The following is a 19,813-nucleotide window of genomic DNA, read 5'->3' as shown; positions in this document are numbered from 1 at the left end:
AAAATTATTAGTTCATGCAAACATTTATTTATACACTAACTGGTCTCCCCAAGAGTTGTTCCAGAGAAACATTAATCTTAAGTAAATACATCCCTGCTGATCCACACCCTGCATAGAGTTGCCCTTGTGAGAGATAGCTCAGTCGTAAAATAAGGCCTTACGCCTTTTGAAATTTGTTGCTCATATTTGAATGGACTGGTGATTATCTTTGTTCTTCGTATCTTAGTATCTGTGGCATGTCTCTCTCGATTTGGGAATTGTGGCAGGCTCTCCTAGTAACTTGGTGTCAGTTTTCTGGAGAATGTCTGTCTATCCCTTCAAAGACCCCTGTGCATTTGAATTTTGGATATGCTACTTTGCCTATATTTTCAATCAGATTATCACAAACATAACAGATTGTTTCAAAATGTCCAGCCAATATATATATTTGAAAAAAAGGTTACAGCCCAGAGAAATAATAGATATATGTTATTACTGAAATTCTGCTGGTTGCAATAGAATTAGGTGTTACTGAAATAATCTTTCTTGTGACACCAGTTCGATTTTGTTTTGACAGCTGTAATGAGATGAGTTGTTTGTTGATTTGTTTTTTTTTTTGCAGTGGTGGTCTCTTGTCTTTGAAACTGCTTGTTCTACATCTAAATGAGTTCCTTGGCTTATCCCTTGGAAATATATTGATGGACAGTAATAAAACTGTTACATAATGGTGATTCTTCTGAAACTACTTTTAAGCATATTGAATTCTTATTGATTTCTATTTTATATAATGGCATTTCTATTTTATACATTCGTACTTTTTGTTATACTAAGACTTTGCATATTTCTTGTCTTTGGCAAAAGCAAATGGAAAACATAAAGCAACTCAGAGAATTTAACAGTGATAAAAGATGCTCTGGTGAAGAAAATTCGCTGCTCGTACTCTTTGGGTGTAAGAAGTCATTGTTTTCATTTACATATCAGTGAATCGGAAGGGACACTGACTTTCTAAAATAATTTCTAACCTATGGCAAAAAGAAAAAAGACATTGAGAATGAACTTTTTTCTGTATTTTTATACACAAATTCTTAACCTTAACCAGGTTCAGAAATTTGAACTTAACATAACTCTAAAAGTTAATAAAAATACCATTTTACAAGTTATTAACATAAGAAATTCAGTATGTATAAGAATTTAGTATCTCCATGGCCTAGCTTCATGAGTCACATGGCTTTTTCTCTTCAGAGTCCAAATGAAAACTTCACTGCTCTTACAGTAAACTGTGAAAATTATTGGCAGATGTGGGAACACAGGCTCATTTATTTTTATGAAACCCTAATTCAAGTTTAAAGTAGTTGCAAGACATTTATACAAAATAGAATTCCCTGTTGTTCCTCAGTTTTCCCATTTTTTAAAAAGCAGTGATAATGGGATATATATACATATATGCTTATAAATATATACATATATAATTGTATGTATTACTGTCGGCACATAGCCATCTACCTTTTCCTTAATCTTTTTTTTTGCCACTTCTTTTTTTTAAATTTTATTTTTATACAGCAGGTTCTTATTAGTTATCTATTTTATACAAGTTAGTGTATACATGTCAATCCCAATCTCCCAGTTCATCCCAGCCCCCACTGCTTTCCCCCCTTGGTGTCCATATGTTTGTTCTCTGCATCTGTGTCTCTATTTCTGCCTTACTAACACTTAAAAAAGATTAAATATTTACCCAACTTGATTTACCCAACTGGAAGGATTTTTCCTCCAATTGCTAATTCTCTTTGCCTGTTGTTCCTTTGGAACCTGAAGCAATTAACATCTGGGGGAAAACTTCTTGTATGCATCATACATTTCTCCCCTTTTCACCAGTAGTCTGTTTTCCTTTTTTTTTGTGCCTTGGTCTATTCTCATTTGAAAGATTTTTGGTTTTTTTTGTTTTGTTTTGTTTTTTTGTGGTACGTGGGCCTCTCACTGTGTGGCCTCTCCCGTTGCGGAGCACAGGCTCAGCGGCCATGGCTCACGGGCCTAGCCGCTCCGCGGTATGTGGGATCTTCCCGGACTGGGGCACGAACCCGTGTCCCCTGCATCGGCAGGTGGACTGTCAAACACTGCGCCACCAGGGAAGCCCTTTTGTTTTGTTTTGGTTTTGGTTTCTCTGCTTCTAGTGAGTTCATCATGATTCTTTTTAAGACTTTCTTTAAGAGTAAATGAAATAAAAATGAAGAACCATGAACTTAACCTATGTTTTTTTTTCTGTTGCTTTTGTTTTTTAACCTACCTTTGGGTGTGGGGTGGGGGAGAGGGAGGCTTTAAAGAAGTAACTATTTGAAAGAAAGGGGTTGAAGGGCATTCAAGCTTCCCTAACTAGAGTGAAGGGCTATGACACAAGGCAATCAAAGCAGGAAATAATTAGCATTCTTCAATATCACGATTAATCCATTCTGTTTAGTGGTTATTAAAGAGAGGAAAGAAACCAAATGAGAATAATTTTGGCCCTTTCATGTTTTATGCACAATGCTGGTACACAGTATTCCTTCCACATTCTACTGCATATTGCCTAGAGAAAGGGCTGCAGATTATCCAATAATCATCCATTTCTAAACGGTCTAATGATAGCATATACAAAGGTGCCTCACTTAAAACCTTCCATTTATAGTCACACTGCATCAAATGGTGCTAATTCTAAGTAGGCCACCGCATACAGTGCACCCTCCGAAACAACACCCTTTCACAGTTTAACCAAATCCATTCCTTTTTCATTCACAGGAAAGATTTAATATTTCAGAATCTTGTTCTTGCATTCAACGTGAAAAGACTGCTCACCTGGAACTCATCAATTTGAGACCCAAGGGATGCCAGATTTCTGTCATTTGCTCATTAAGCCAAGGGCATCACACAAAGGCCTACTTCTAACGCCTCTCGAATCTTAATATGTGAGAGTATTGATCACTATAATTTATGATCCTACGGCAGTGGGGTGGCTCTTCACATTTGGAACCCCCTCACTTGTGCGCAGCGACTTCTAAAAACACGGCTGGCGCGGGCAGGATATTTGATCTGGAGCCCAAGTGTTTCCAGACTTTGTTCTCTGGCCTTAAAGAAGAGGTGCCTGCGCTGAAGGAGACGGCCACCACAGGGGATTTCACCGTGGAGGGCCGGATGCGGGGAACGGATGGCGGGGCTGCTGCGGGGGCCACACCTGTCAGTCCGCCAACCCTTCCCGCCCACTCGTTTGGCCGGTAGCGGCCCCTCCTTTGGGCGGGCACCCAGCAGAGGGACTGCGGCTGTTGGCGCGCGCCGCGGCCGCGGGCCCCCTGCAGCAGTTGGTCTCCGCACAGCTGAAGAGCCGCTAGCTGGGCGCGCGCCGGGAAGACCCCGCCGGCCGAGGCGCTCGGGGCCCGCGCGAGCGCGCTCGGTTGGTGCGCGAGCGCGGCTCCGCCCCGCCTGCTCGGCGCGCGCCCCCGCCCAGTCCGCTCTCCTCCCCCACCCCCGGCGCGGATGGGGTGGATCCAGCTCACTCCCCTCCCCTGAGCGGCCGCGGTGGCGGCCGGCGCTGAATGAGAGACGCCGACTGCTCCGGTCGCCGAGCGCTAGCCTAGGCGGCGGCGGCTGCAAAACGGCGGAGCGGGGGGGCCGGCGCCGTCTGTCCAATCTCCGAAGCGTCTGCCGCGGCTGCACAGGTCGGTGCCCTCGCCGTGGGCCTGGTGCGGAGCCTCGGTGGGCGGTGCGGGGGAGGGAAGGTGGGAGCGCTGCGCCCCGCCGGGCTGCGCGGAGCCGCAGCGGCGGCGGCGGCGGCGGCGCGGGGAATGGCGGCGGCTCGGGCGCTGCGGTGTGTTGATCTCCCGGCCGCGGGCCCCGGCGCTGCTCGACCCCGGCGCGGAGAGAGAGCTGCGGAGCTTGGGCTGAGGGAGGAGGGGGGCCGGCGTCTGGGAACCCAGGGCCGCGCCTCCCTCGGCGGCTCGCTCTCGGCGTCAGGAGGCGGCCATGGGGTCCCGGCTCCGGGTCTCTGTCCCGAGGCCGGGGGCGCGGCGACCCTCCGAGCCCGCCTCGCCTCCCTCTCTCCTGGGTGGCGGAAGCCCCCGGGCTCCGCCCGCGCTACCCTGGCGCCCAGCGGCGCCTCAGCCTCCCTTCAGGTGAGCTGGAGCTGGGACTCCGGGAGCCGGGACCCGCCGAGCCGGGCCACACCCCCTCCCCGGCCCTAGCAGCTGCGCCCCCGAAGCCCGGCCGCCCAGCTGGCCGCCTGCGGACCCGCAGTCTCGCGGTCAGGGTGACCTGTTGCGGAGCGGTCCGTAGCCCTAGTCGCCCGCCGGCCTCGTACCCAGAGGGGCGGTCCTGCGCTGGCCCCGGGCCGGGCGCGCGGCAGGACGCGGGGCCTGGAGCGCTGCCCGAGATCCGGTGCTGTACCGCTAGGAACGGGCGTATTGAAAAAAAGAAGAGGTTCCCCACGATCTGATCAAACAGTTGCAAATATCCGGGATTCTACTGCAGTATCGGATTAGGCAGGCTCATAAACACCATGCTTTGGAGGTGATTTGCAAAAAACCCGAGACAGGAGTGAGAAGCTGTTATCTGTATCTGGAAAATAGCAGTAAACCTGTGCGGAGCTACATTATCCCCCACCTGCCCCCATCAAAGCGCTTTTCCTGTAGCTGTGTTGTAGACGCAGGCCAGTTTCAGTGTACGTGGGCGTGTTTGGGAAGAAGCTGCGAGCTGATAGGAGGTACCTAAGTACAAATGTTAATTTGTTTTAACTGGGAGGGGTGAGGGAGGAGGAAGAAAGGGCACTGATGTTAGCTGTGGAGGAGGGGCCATTGAAACACTAAATTTCTGTTTAAGAGAGCGCTAAAAAGGAATATCGAATACCTGGCGTTTAAGACCGTAAAGTAGGAAATACAGGCAGCAATTAATTGAGCTTTATCTTTTACATGCCCTGGGTTTTAAAATTTCAACGCTATAGTTGCTGTAGAGAGCTTTGTTTTCGTACCAGTGTTTATGAGTTGGTGTTTTTCTGTATTCCCCATCAGATCGACTTTGTGTAAGTCTCTCTGAAGATGACCATCAGAATTTTGGGAAACTTTTCGATCCGTGCAGCATAGTATTACAGTCATAGCAAGTCATAGCTTGCTAGCTGTAAAAGCCTGTTCCATCCAGATAATTATGCTTATCCTAGTGCTGTAAAATCATAATGTGTATTACTGTTACTGCTGCATATTTTACTGTAGACTTTAGAATTATAAAGGAACTTATCCAAACAGTGTTATTTGAGTAAAAAGAACCTCTTACTCGAGCTCTGTAGGCATAAAGTTTATCATCTAGCTTCAAAGATTTGGAAAGTACTTGTCTTACTAGCTTAAGGGACATGCGTAAGGACCTAAGATGCCTTTTTGAATAAATAATTTTAACATAATTTATTTTAAACTTAGATTTTCTCTTTTTAAAATTCAGTATAATAATTTTGAAATGGCAAGATCTACGTTTTTTTCATTTGATTCATTCATTGACCTTTCTTTCAATTAATTTGAATTTGACTTTAAAATACTCAGGGTGGGACTCTGGAAATATTGTTCATTTTGGCTAAATTATTCCAGATTGCAACAGAACTTTAAAGATAGTGCTGTGTTATCAATATTGCAACATGCTTTTCTAATGTATATTTTGATTATCAGGAAGAACAGACCAAAATCTCCTGAGGGAAAGTATAACTACTATGAAACTGGCTTCGTTAATCTTTTACTTTGTGTACTTTTATTATACACGTGAGTGATGTATTTGTGTGTGTTTATGTATCCAGTTCTTGTCTTTTTCAGCTTTTTGTGTCATTACAGTTGAGACAGTAGTTTTTTGTAGTGAATGATGGATAGATGTACAGGTGAAATTGTTCTTTTGCAACTGAAAACACTTCAGCTTTTGTCCAGAGGTCCAGTTTGTTCATTCATTCATTCTACACATGTTTATTGGGTTCCTATTTGGTGCCAGTTAGTTGTCTAGATGTTGGTGATACAACAGAGGAAAAGGTCTGTGCCCTGATGGAGCTTAAAGGGTAAGTAGGCAAAAATAGTCTACTGCTTCATTGTCAGATAACACTGTTTAGTGTTAGTTTAAAAGTTTCAGAAGTAAAAACCCCTCTGATGAGTTTTTTTGATTAAGGATATTTGTTGTGTTTTTCCTTCTAAGAATAGTGGGAATTATTACTCAGTGAACAAAAGCATTAAGACAGTTGTTTTAAAAATATGCTGATGTTTATGTACTTTGGGCATCTGGTTCCCAAGTACACCAAAAATAAACATTCTACCTGCAGTCACATGGTGCACAGTTTACATGTGGTTAAACAGCTTTATTCTTTTGGTTTATATAGTTAAATGTTTGCTAAAAATGCTCTCTTGACACTTGTTTATAAGGGAGTCTAATTCTTTTTTTTTTTAAGTCTAAATTTTAAAAAAAATCATCTTTTCTTCTTCTGGCTGTGTATGTGTGAGTGGACCAAGGTCTCGTTGTTCTTCCTTAGAATCTGATAACCATTATCACTAAAATCAGAATTTTGACTGAAAGTGCTAGTTGTTTTTTTAAATTGAAATATGACAAACATTGGTGTAGTTCTTCACCGATTACAAAGCTTTTTAATATATATTATCGCTACTTCAATGTTTTGGTACTTCTTATTTACAGGAGTGCCAACAATTAACACTGACCTTAGGTAGGCATTATTATCTCCATTTTAGATGAGGAAATGGGTTTAAAGATGTTAGCACACCACCGATAAGCAAGCAGTGAACCTAAACCCAAGTTGTAGCTCTTACTATAATGCGGTGCACCAGCTGGGGAGTGTGGATGGGGAGAGCAGCAGCATCCAGTGCTATACTACAGCTACTAGCCTGCTTTTCCAGAAATTTCAAAATAATTTTTAAACTTTAAGCCCAACAGTTAATTGAGATTTAATTAATTGAATTTGTTTTCTTTTTGTGAGTTAAACTTTAAGACCTACTTAAAATCTAAAAGTACTGCTTTTTTTGCTATATAAAAAAAGGCAGTTTGGATTCACTTCTAATTATAAGTGTTTTGAGAATAAGACATTAAAATCAGTCCTCTTTTCTGAATATGAGGTTTTTATTGTGTAACAACTGTATTTGGAATAAAACGTTGCTTTAATCTGGATGCTACATTTTTTTAGTTATTCAGTTTTCAATAAAAAGATAATTCAATAGCCTGAAACTCTGGTTTAGGGTTTCTCTTTAGTGAGAAAATGAAGATCGGATGCGAATAATTTCGGTAACTTGGAATTAATCTGGAATCTTTCTTGATTAACATCTTGAGCTTTTGATTTAGGAAAACTTTTAACTATGTAATAGGAATAAAAACACTGGAGTTTGAAATGTGTGACATCCACCTGTTCTATGGAGAGAAAAAAGTTTGTATAAATTTAGTCAGTCACTTTAATAAGTAATGGCTAGTTAGGGATGTAGGAAGAGTATGAACAGCAATGTTCATAGGACTTAGCTTGACGGTGCCTGACAGTTTATGTATGCCACTACAGGGAACTTTGGTACTGGCTTTTGAATGATACATGGCTTTAGAGTATGAGAGGCTTAAAATGAAGCTCTCACCTTGAGCTTAATTGGTACCCTTCTGTTATCTTATTTACATAACCTTTTCTCAAAACAGATTTTTCCTTTTTATCTCGATTTCCTTTTTGTTGACTCTTGGACAGCCCTTTTCTGAAAACCCTACTTAAACAGCATCCCCATTACACTCTACCCTCACCTTTATTTGTCTTCAGAACATTAATTTATCTGACATTATAGCATACATTGATTTTGTTTATTATCTTCTTCCCTCTGGATATAAACTTCATGAGGGCAGGGACTTAGTTTTGTTCACTGATGCATTCCGAGCACCTAGAAAAGTACCTGGCATAGTTAATACCCAGATAAAATTTGTGGAGTGAGTGAGTTAATTGGTATTAAATGATACAAAGCTCACTAGTTTTGTTTGTTCTTTGAAAAAAAATTAACTTTTGACTTTAAATAATAGAACTGTGCAGTTAAAAAGAAAGCTGTACTATAAGACTTAAAATGAAGAACACCACTCCCCTGTACAACTTTCCCTGCCAGGTCCTGCTCCTAGAGCAACCATTTTTGATACTTTTAGCTGTTTTTTTTTTAATAATATTTACGTCCATATTTTAAGATATTACTTGTTTTTCAATTTTAGATATCTGTTGGCTTCCTCCTGTGGAAGATGAGTCTATCTATGGTTTTGGGTTCTTATGCCACCTGAAGTTCCTCTCCCTTTATCTCCTAATATAGTTATAGCATGCTGTTTATTGTTTGCATTATTATGATTTTGTATGCATGTTTATTGTTGAGCTGTGCAGTGTACTATGATGATATTTCTTGGAGTTAAAATTTTTCTTTTTTGTTTTTTGCTTAGTTTCCTATTTGTCTCTGTTGTTTTCTTCCCCAGAAACTGTCTCAGTATGTTCAAACACATCAGGTAACTGATCATTCGATTTTTTTTTTAATTGGAAAAATCCCAGGGCTCTCCATCCTTTTGCTCAGACCTGCAAGGGGGCTCTCCACTCTGCTTGGTCTTAGCTTGTGATTTCCCTTCATGATTCTGTGAATTCTCTTTGCCTTTTCCCTGCATTAGAGCCTATGGTCTCTCGATCCATGTCTTCCTCTTTCTCCAGTTTACCCCTTTGTTTTGGTGAAATACATCCCTCAGTAACTTTCAAGAAAGGATATTTGAGGAGGTGAAATTTTTGAGATGTTTGTATTGCTGAAAATATCTTCTTTCTACCCTGACACCTGGTTGATAATTTGGCTGGTCTGGGTATAGAATTCTAAGGTGAAATAATTTTCCCTCAAAATTTAAGGGATTGTACTATAATTTTTGAAAAGTCTTATGTCCTTTAGTCTTCATCCTTTATATGTGACCTGTTTCTGTTAAGATCCTTTCTTTGTCATCAGTCTCTGATATGTCTCTGATGTTGTATGGGTCTTGTGTGGATCTTAACTTCATTCTTATGCATGGGACTTAGTGGGCCTTTTCAACCAGCAGTGTCCATATTAGATGAGAGCGGAGATGATCTAGTACAAGACTCAAGCCAGTTTTTTCTTTAAAGGGCTGAATAGTAAGTATTTTAGGCTTTGTGGGCAGTACAGTCTCTGTCACTACTACTCAGCTTTGCTTTTGTAGCGTGAAATCAGCCATAGACATAGACTTGTGGCACAGGTGGAAGGATTAGCCTTTGAACTTTACTAGGAGTACGGAGAGTTTGTCTACAGAATTGGGAGAGAAGAACAGAATATATGGAAAGAGACATGATGGTGGTAGCTTGAGGAAGTTCTCATCTGAGGTTTTCTGTTAATGTATGAGAAGCAAGATCATTAGCTGAGAGTAGGGAAGAATGGGAGTATGTATTGGAGGTTTGACAAGAGGGAAAATATGTGACATAATCATCAAAGAGTGGGAAGGGGAATAGAATAGAGTAGAAGACAATAGAATAGAGAAATATAGTGTGATTGCCAGTCAGCATTAAGGGCCTACTTGAGAGAGATGATCCTGAATTTCATGTTCCTGACTTCAATAGGAATACCTCTAAAATCTCATCAAGTATGACAGCTTACTGAAGGTTTTGTGTTTTTTTTTCCCTATCAGATAGGGTTTTAAAAATTAATCATCAGAACGATTTTCATACATAAGTACTATATACATATAAATGTATATATTTTTATACATACAAACGTGGCCTGTATATAACTGCTTATTTCTAGAGAAATGCCAAAAGAAAGTACTATAATTTTTCCCAAATGCAAATTTTGATTTAGATATCATTCATTTATTCATTTTTTAAAAGCCATGGAGCATTTTCTGTGTTCTAGGAATAGTTCTTGGTGCTGGGGATACAGCTAAAGACAAAAACATTTGCCTTTATTACATTTATATTTTAACTAACATAATTAAATTAAACACACACAGAGACGTTAACAAGAAAGGAAAATTATGCAGAAAAGAGAACATAATAGATGTTATTAACTGTATTTTTTCAGCTTTACTGAGGTATAATTGACAAATAAAATGGTAAGATATTTAAAGTATACAACATGATAATTTGATATATGTATACATTGTGAAGGTATTCCCTGCATTGAGTTAATTAATACACCTGTCACCTCATATAGTTTCCTTTTTTTTTTTTTTGGTGAGAACACTAAAGTTCTACTTTTTAAGCAAATTTCAGTTTTACAATATAGTGTTATCAACTATAGTTACCATATGATATACATTAAATCCTCAGACTTTTTTCTTATAACTTTCTTATAACTGAAAGTTTATACTACCATTTTACCAACCTCTCCCTATTTCCCCTACCTTACTATAAGTTTTTGATAATATAACTAAAAAAGGTTAAGAAATACCTTCTAGTCTTAGTTTTGTAAGACTTTTTTCTTATAATATCATAAGTATTGCATTTTATCAAGTGCTTTTTCTGTATTGTTAGAAATGATCATATATATTTTCTCCATTAATCCGCTAATAGGATGTATTACATTAATAGTTTGCATTATTGCGTCCAACCCTACATAGCTGTGTTGCATTCGTTTTTTTCTCCCTCTAACTGCTGAACTTGATTTGCCACTGCCTTAGAGCTTTTTAAAAATTTACTTTTATCAGTAGATAAATTTATCAGAGATTTATATGTATCTGTTTGACTTCAGAGTTGTGGTAGGTTCATAAAATGAGTTGTGAAGCTCTCCCTTTTTTTCTCTTCTCTGAAATAATTTTGTAACATAGGGATTATGTGCTCCTTGAAGGAACTATAGATGTAACATCGAAGGTGAAAAATAAAGTTTCTAGAGGAAAACATAGAAAAATATCTACATGACCCTATGGAAGGGAGAGGTTTTTGTTAAACAAGACATAAGGAATACCAGAAAAGAACGATTGATAAATTTTTCTTCATTAAATAAGAACTTATGTTCATCAAAGGATACTATTAAGAGAGTGAAAAGACAAGTGACACAGTGGAGAAAGTGTCTGCAATACTTATAGTACAACAGTGGACTTGTATCCAGAGTATATGAAAAATATACAAGTCAATTAAAAAAAATACAGGCAACCCAATTTTAAAACAAATGGGCAAAAGACCAGAAAAGGCATTTATGAAATGAATTATCCATATGGCCAAAGTGAAAGGTACTCACACATAATTTTCAGGGAATTGCAAATTAAAACTACCATGTGATATGAGTACATACCCACCAGAAATAGTGTAAATGAAAAAAACCTGAAAATACTAAGTGTTGACAAGAATGGAAAGCACTTGGGACACTCATCCATTTCAGATGGCTTTGAAAATTGGTACAAACACTTTGGAAAATTCTTTAGGTAGCATCTGCTAAAGCTCTACATGTGTATGCCGTATGATCCATCAATTTCACTTCTTGATATAGACCCAACAGAAATCAATATATATGCACATCAAAAGACATGGACTTTAGAAGAAACATAGGGGTAAATTTTCATGACCTTGGATATGACACCAAAAACAGGAACAACAAAACAAAAATGACATAAATTTTATTTCATCAAAATTTAAAACTTGTCCTTCAAAGGACACCATCAGGAAAGTGAAAAGATAACCCACAAAATGGGAGAAGATATTTGCAAATCAAATATCTGATAAAAGACTTGCATTCAGAATACATTAAGAGCTCTTTAACAACTCAATAAAAAGAAAACCCAATTTAAAAACGGGCAGAGGATCTGAATAGGCATTTCTCAAAGAAGATATACAGTAAGCACATGAAAAAATGCTCAACATCATTAGCTATAAGGGAAGTGAAGTTAAACCATGATGAGATACCCCTTCACACTACTAGAATGGCTAGAATCAAAAAGTTAGATGATAACAAGTATAGAGGCGGATGTTGAGAAATTGAATCCCTCATCCACTAATAGGAATGTAAAATTGTATAGCTACTTTGGAAGATAGCATGGCAGTTCTTAAGATGATTAAACATAGAGTTACTATATGACCCAGCAGTTCTTTCCTAGGTATATACCCAAGGAAGATGAAAACATGTCTCCACAAAATATTGTTCACAGATGATTATGGCAGCATTATTCATTGTAGGCAAAAAAAATGGAAACAACTCAAATGTCCGTTACCCAACAAGTGAATAAACAAAATGTGACATATCTATACATTGGATTATTATTTAGCCCTTAAAAGGAGTAAGGTACTGATGCATGTTACATCATCAGTAAATCTTGAAAATATTATGCTAGGTGAAAGAAGCAGTCACAAAAGGCCACATATTATATGATTCCATTCATATGAAATGTGCAGAACAGGGAAATCTGTAGAGACAGAAAGCAGATTAGTGGTTGCTTGAGGTTGGGGCTAGGGAATGGGGAGGTCTAAGGAGTGTGGGGTTTCTTTTTAAAATGATAAGAATGTTCTAAAATTGACTATAGTGATAGTTCTACATGCCATTGAATTGTATACTTTTTTGGGGGGGCCGTGCTGCGCAGCTTGTGGGATCTTAGCTCCCCGACCAGGGATTGAACCCGGGCCCTCGGCAGTGAAAACTCAGAGTCCTAACCACTGGACCGCCAGGGAAGTCCCTGAATTGTATACTGTAAATGGGTGAATTGTATGGTATGTGAATTACAACTCAAAGCTGATTAAAAAAAAACAAGACATGGCAAAAATAATCAGTGATGTGAGGACATTTTCACCATATTTAATTGAGAAAAGCAAGATAACAGAGGAATATATAAAATACCCATTTTAGTAAAACAAACAATAAAAACCCTGTGTGTGTGAGAGGGAGAGTATAAGTGATCTTGTAAAGCAGAAAATGTTGCACATCAAATGTAAACATTTGTTACCTAGTTGGTCTAAGGTAAAAAGGAGAGAGAGGGAAAGAAGGGAGAAAGTAAAGGAAAAGGGGTTGATTTAGAAAAAACAGCATTTATAACATCATTTCAGTTATGTAAAACATAAATCTTAAAATGGTAGTTGTCTATATGATGAGGTACCAGGGTTTTTTTTCTTTATCATGTTTTTCTGGGTTTGATCCTTTTTGTTTTATTAATATAACTATTTGAAACTAAATTAAGAAACAATACAAATAAAATAAGTTATGAAATCTGGAAAAATATAGCAGTTTTTTACATAATAGCTCCCAACTGGAAGCAAGCCAAATGTCCGTCAGCAGAATAATGGAGCAATAATTTGTAGTATGCTCTATACTGGAATACTATACATCAGTGAAAAAGAAGGAACTACTGCTATACTTAGCAAATGTGGGTGAATATCACAAAATGTTGAAAGAAACCAGACACAAAAGAGCATGTACTGTGTGATCCTCTTTTTGAAGTTCAGGAAAAGGTCAAACTCATCTATGTTGATGGAAGTCAGAGCAGTGGTTAGGGGTTCGGACTAGGGGAGCAAGACTTCTGGAGTGCTGGAATTGCTCTATATCTTTATCTGATTGGTGGTTGCATGCATGTCTACATAGTAAAAATTTATAAATACATTTCAGTATTTGTGTATATCTCAATAAGAAAAGTAAAACACTTTATTTAAGCCAGAAAAAAAGAATAAGTTTTTAAAAATCTGGTGCTCATATAAAAAGTCTTTGTAGGGGCTTCCCTGGTGGTGCAGTGGTTGAGAGTCTGCCTGCCAATGCAGGGGACATGGGTTCAAGCCCTGGTCTGGGAAGATCCCACATGCCGCGGAGCGGCTGGGCCCGTGAGCCACAACTACTGAGCCTGCGTGTCTGGAGCCTGTGCTCCGTAACAAGAGAGGCCGCGACAGTGAGAGGCCTGCACACTGCGATGAAGAGTGGCCCCCGCTCACCGCAACTGGAGAAAGCCCTCACACAGAAACGAAGACCCAACACAGGAATAACAAATAAATTAATTAATTAATTAAAAAGTCATCTTCTTAAAAAAGAAAGTCTTTATATACTTCCAAGGTTAGTTATATCACTTCGAAAGACAGTTTCTCTCGACCCTCATTTTTAATGGCTGTATTGTATCACTTTGTGTGGGTGTATCATAATTTATTTAATCAATCTCTTAATGGACACTTAGGTTGTTTCTAACTTTTATATACTATGAAGAGTAATAGAGTTCGCTTTTTTTTATACATATTCCTGTACTTTTTTGATGATTTCCTTTTTTTTTTAAATTTTATTATTTATGTTTGGCTGCGTTGGGTCTTCATTGCTGTGTGTGGGCTTTCCTAGTGGCATGCGGGGACTACTCTTCATTGCAGTGCACGTACTCCTCATTGCAGTGGCCTCACGTTGCGGAGCGCGGGGTTCAGTAGTTGCAGCATGAGGGCTCAGTAGTTGCTACATGCGGACTTCAGTAGTTGTGGCGCATGGGCTTCGTACTTGTGGCTCGTGGGCTCTAGAGCCCAGGCTCATTAGTTGTGGCACGTGGGGTTAGTTGCTCCACAGCATGTGGGATCTTCCCGGACTAGGGCTCAGACCCGTGTCCCCTGCATTGGCAGGCGGATTCTTTTTTTTTTTTTTTAATATCTTTATTGGAGTATAACTGCTTTACAATGGTGTGTTAGTTTCTGCTGTTCCCCTCCCTCTTGGGTCTCCCTCCCACCCTCCCTATCCCACCCCTCTAGGTGGTCACAAAGCACCCAGCTGATCTCCCCATGCAGTGCAGCAGCTTCCCACTAGCTATCTGTTTTACATTTGGTAGTGTATATATGTCAGTGCTACTCTCTCACTTTGTCCCACCTTACCCTTCCCCCTCCCCATGTCCTCAAGTCCATTCTCTATGTCTGCGTCTTTATTCCTGTCCTGCCTCTAGGTTTGTCAGAACCACTTTTTATTGTTGTTCAGGTTCCATATATATGTGTTAGCATGCAGTATTTGTTTTTCTCTTTCTGACTTACTTCACTCTGTATGACAGACTCTAGGTCCACCCACCTCACTACAAATAACTCAATTTCGTTTCTTTTTATGGCTGAGTAATATTCCATTGTACATATGTGCCACATCTTCTTTATCCATTCATCTGTCAGTGGACACTAATGTTGCTTCCATGTCCTGGCTATTGTAAATAGTGCTGCAATGAACATTGCGGTACATGACTCTTTTTGAATTACAGTTTTCCCAGGGTATATGCCCAGTACTGGAATTGCTGGGTTGTATGGTAGTTCTATTTTTAGTTTTTTAAGGAACCTCTATACTGTTCTCCATAGTGGGCAGGCAGATTCTTAACCTCTGCGCCACCAGGGAAGTCCCTCTGATCATTTCCTTTTGATGAATTTCTAAAAGGAGGATGGATTGCTGTTTGGAGGTTAAGTACATTTGTATTTTTGCCCATGGCGTATAATTGTTTCTCTGTACTCTTACTGACTTGGTGATTAGCTTTAAAAACATAAATATTGATCTGTAATGTAATAAATTCTCCTTGTTATAATTTGCATTTTTTAACTTTTTCAGTGAAGTTTATATTTTCATGTTTTCGGACATTTGTGTATAATTTCCTTTTCATATCTTATATTCTTATTGCTCAGTCTCTTAAAAGTCTTTTAAGGAGATAAGTCAGATAAACAAAAAGTACATAAAGATTAATACAGTTAACCTCAGAAAGAGAAAGACAAATACCATATGATATCACTTAACATGTGGAATCTAAAATAGGACACAAATGAACTTATCTATGGAGCAGAAACAGACTCACAGATACAGAGAACAGACTTGTGGTTGCCAAGGCGAGGGGTTGGGGGAGGATTGGGTGTTTGGGATTAGCAGATGCAAACTGTTAACATAGAATGGATAAACAACAAGGTCCTATTGTATAGCACAGGAAACTATTTTCAATATCCTGTGATAAACCGTAATGGAAAAAAAAAATACAGTTAACCCATAACTTAAGAAATGAAACATAACCAGTGCAGTTGAAGCACCCTGTTATTTAACATGTTAGAGCTCTTTATGTATGAAGAATATTGTTTTTGTTGGTTGTTGTAGATCTTTTCCCTATTTTATTTTTTTGTCACCTCACTTATTTTATTAAATCTAAGTTGACTTCAGTTGTGAGATACACTGTGTAACAACAGTTAAGGATAGAAATATGCTGTCAGTTAAACCATGACACTCTGTTAGTTTTAAGAGGCATCCTGATTTCAGAGATGTTAAAAGATGAGAAAATATTCATCCTAGAATTGATGCAATACATGTGTTCTGCTGTCTATGTGTGTCATGTTTTCTTTAGTCAGATTTATCAGTCTTCTACTGTTTCTGTTTTTCTGTTATCAGTCCAAGACTTTCCTGTGCCAACATTAAAAAAAACTCACCTATGTTTACTTCTTGTGTTTTTATGCCTTAAATGTTTTTCATCTTTAATTCATCCTATTTATTTTAATGAAAGATCTAATTTTTGTCTTTTTATCCAAATAGCCAGTTGTCATAAAGTTAAAGGACACTCACAGTTTTTTGATCGAGGAATGAATCATATATTCAGATGTACTTGTTTGAAAAATAAGGCTATGGATTTTGGTTGGGTTTAGTCTAAAAATTATCAGTTGGATTATCTATTAAATATATATATATATATATATATTTTTTTTTTTTTTTCGGTACACGGGCCTCTCACCGTTGTGGCCTCTCCCGTTGCGGAGCACAGGCTCCGGACGCGCAGGCTCAGCGGCCATGGCTCATGGGCCCAGCCGCTCCACGGCACGTGGGATCTTCCTGGACCGGGGCACGAACCCGTGTCCCCTGCATCGGCAGGCGGACTCTCAACCACTGCGCCACCAGGGAAGCCCTAACTTGCTTCTTTTTGTCAACAGTATTTCTGAATGTTTTCTGTGAGCCCAGTACTTGTGAATGTTACCATAGAAGAATAAGTTTTAGATCTTGCACTCATTGTTTACATCTTCTTGGTGAGAGATGAAGTCTTTTATGTGAGTGAAACCACAGTAAATAACATGAGATCATATGTAGTTATGTGTCAGATTGAAGAGCAGTTTGCAGGAGCGGAGGGAGGCTCAGTGAGGGCAGGAGTGGTCCTTAAGAAATGTGTTTCATTAAGGTGGTAAGAACTTAAATATTGGGGAACAGCATTACTGAAGATATAGTAACAGAAATTAGTCTTTTTGGCATGCTTTGGATTGAAGGGTTTTTGGAGTGATGGAGTGGGAAATAACTTGGTAAAATGGGCAGGTTATTCAGTCCTTAGAAGTAAAGCAGATTAAAATTTAAGGGGTAGTACATACTGTTAATAACTTAGCTTCTCACTCTGTTTCCTTTCTTCTTAAGGCTGTAAATTGATAATTTGTAAATGAAGACTGGAGGGAAAATCCAAACTGTTTAGAACCAGTGTTCTTTTAAAAAAAGGGAGAGGGGCTTCTAGTTATATATGTATTAGGTAATCTTCCCAACAAGAAGGTTTAAAACAATATTGATAGCAAAGTAACATTAATAAGTTATATGTTTACTTTTTCCTTTCTGTCCCTATGACTTGGTCTTAGCTAATTAGGTAGCAGAAGGTTTTCAATTCAAAACTTTCCTCTGCCATTAAGAAAGCCAAAAGGTGTAGGGTTGAACTCATCTGCAGAAAGAGTTTTAGAGGTATAATGTTGAAGATTTGAACTTAAGGGAACTAGCAGTACTGTTGAAGCCGTCTGTGGGCAGCAAGGGCAGCTGTGAATTGGCTGTAGTAATAGTGTCAACATATCTAGCCCCCCTCTTCTGCTTCAGTTCAATGTGGCGCAATAGACATAGCTATAGGAATGGATAGGGTTATTGATGTTTACTACTTCTGTCTCTGAGCAGAATTGAAAATGATAGATGGCAATGGGTTTTTCCTTCTCTCAGTCATAATACTGTTGCTGTAGTATGGCCACCCTTGACTTAACAGTTGCTGGGCCTGTGTCCCATGTCTTACTTGTGCGACCCTGTAAATTATATGATCTCCTTAATAACAACCAAAATTTGTATTTATAACTCCTTAATTACACTATAACTAAATAGATTAAAAATACTGAAAAGACTTTTGAGCCCCAGATTAATGGTGACTTAGCTGACTCAGTGTCCTAGACATGTGTTTTATAATTCTGGTGTGCCTACAGTTCCTTTGAAGGAAATCTCCTTTTTCCACAGTACACTGCAGAGGAACAGACTTTAATAGCTATGTTTTTAACCATATAGAACTATATTGCACCTGATTGGTCCAGGAGTGGGCATTTGACCTAAGGGCTGTTAATCTGTAAACCAGCTAACAACCTAGGATTGTCTGATGGGGGAAATTACAGCCATTTATAGGAAACATGGAGTTAATTTGCCATTGAGCCATGGGAGCTGATGCTGGAAGGATACATTCGTGTAGAATCCTGTAAAACTAAAGTTTAAGAGACTGGAAAGTAAGTATAAGCAGAAGCTATGAGTACAGAAATGATAAAGGAGTTGAGAAAGCCAGTGGGTAACCAGAAAAGAATATGGGGCATCTGTCTGAGAGAAGCACAAAGCTGTAAGCAAGAAACCATGTGGTGAGAGAAAGACAGGCACAGAGCCTGAGATTGAAGATTCTGCTTTCTGGCTCTGTAGATACTCGTCTTCCATTACCTCTAGTACGTCTGTGGCTCCTGCCCTTCTTGAGACGACATCCAGTTTTTTCCCAAGAAAGAATGCAGGCTTTGGGGTCAGACTTCTGGCAGTCAAATTCTGGTTATGTCTTTTACTATCTGTGTGACTTGGGCAGGTTGTTTTAATTGCTCTGTCTCATTCCTCATCTGTAAAAAGTGAGCATTGTAAATCCTTTCCTTTTGGGGTTGATGTGAAGATTAAATGAGATGACACATACAAAGCTTTTACAACAATACTAAGACCATAATATATACCTAAAATGATATTTGGGGTAACTTGAATGAATTTATTGCAAGTAAAAGAGCCTAAGTAGTTAATTTACTTGTAGATTCACTTAGAGAAGTGCAACCCAGTGTGTGGGTTGGTAAAGATTATTTTAGGTAGTGTATAGGGCATTAAAAAATACTGTCTTATTCATTGTGAATAATAGGACTTGTTATATTTACAGGCATACCTTGTTTTACTGCACTTTACTTTATTGCACTTCACAAATTGAAAGTTTGTGGCAACCCTGCATTGAGCAAGCCTGTTGGTGCCATTTTTCCAACAGCATTTTCTCACTTTGTGTCTCTGGGTCACATTTTGGTAGTAATCCTCACAATGTTTCAAGCTTTTTCATTATTATATTTGTTATGGTGATCTGTGGTCAGTCATCTTTGATGTTACTATTGTAATTGTTTTGGGGCACCACAAACCTTACCCCTGTGTAAGATAGTGAACTTAATAAATGTTGTGTGTGCTCTGACTGCTCCACCAACTGGCCATGGCCCACCCCCAGCCCCGCTGGTCTCTCTCCCTCTCTTGGGGCCCCCCCCTATTCCAAGAAAGGGTATTGAAATTAGGCCAGTTAATAACCCTACATTGGCCTCTAAGTGTTCAAGGGAAAGGAAGGGTCGCACATCTTTCCCTTTAAATCAGAAGCTAGAAATGATTAAGCGTAGTGTGGAAGACATGTTGAAAACTGAGATAAGAAGTGAAACAGCCTTATTGTTCATAATGGAGAAAGTTGTAGTGGTCTGAACCGAAGATCAAACCAGCTACAACATTCTGTTCAGCCAAAGCCTGATCCAGGGCAAGGCCCTAACTCTCTTCAATTGTATGAATACTGGGAGAGGTGAGGAAGCTGCAGAAGAAAAGGTTGAAGCTAGTAGAGGTTGGTTCATGAGGTTGAAGGAAAGAAGCCGTCTCTATAACATAAAAGT

At 39.3% G+C, this 19,813-nt stretch overlaps 1 protein-coding gene across 4 annotated transcripts in view; it reads left to right on the top strand.

Annotated features, from left to right (window-relative positions):
• The window catches only part of RALGPS2 (Ral GEF with PH domain and SH3 binding motif 2), a 322,932-nt gene that overhangs the window by 149,544 nt on the left and 153,575 nt on the right, over positions 1–19,813 (top strand). For 2 of the 4 annotated variants that reach the window (XM_019952269.3, XM_019952265.3), the window contains exon 1: positions 3,525–3,662. The exons of the other annotated variants lie outside the window; for them this stretch is intronic. The gene's annotated coding sequence lies outside the window, so the exon portion shown is untranslated. Of the gene's footprint in view, positions 1–3,524; positions 3,663–19,813 lie in introns of those variants that run through there. 4 annotated transcript variants of the gene reach the window in all.

Source organism: Tursiops truncatus, chromosome 1, assembly GCF_011762595.2.
Source record: "Tursiops truncatus isolate mTurTru1 chromosome 1, mTurTru1.mat.Y, whole genome shotgun sequence".
NCBI classification, from domain to species: Eukaryota; Metazoa; Chordata; class Mammalia; order Artiodactyla; family Delphinidae; genus Tursiops; species Tursiops truncatus.
The sequence above is the reverse complement of the archived record's forward strand: the minus strand, read 5'-3'. Positions and strand labels throughout refer to the sequence as shown.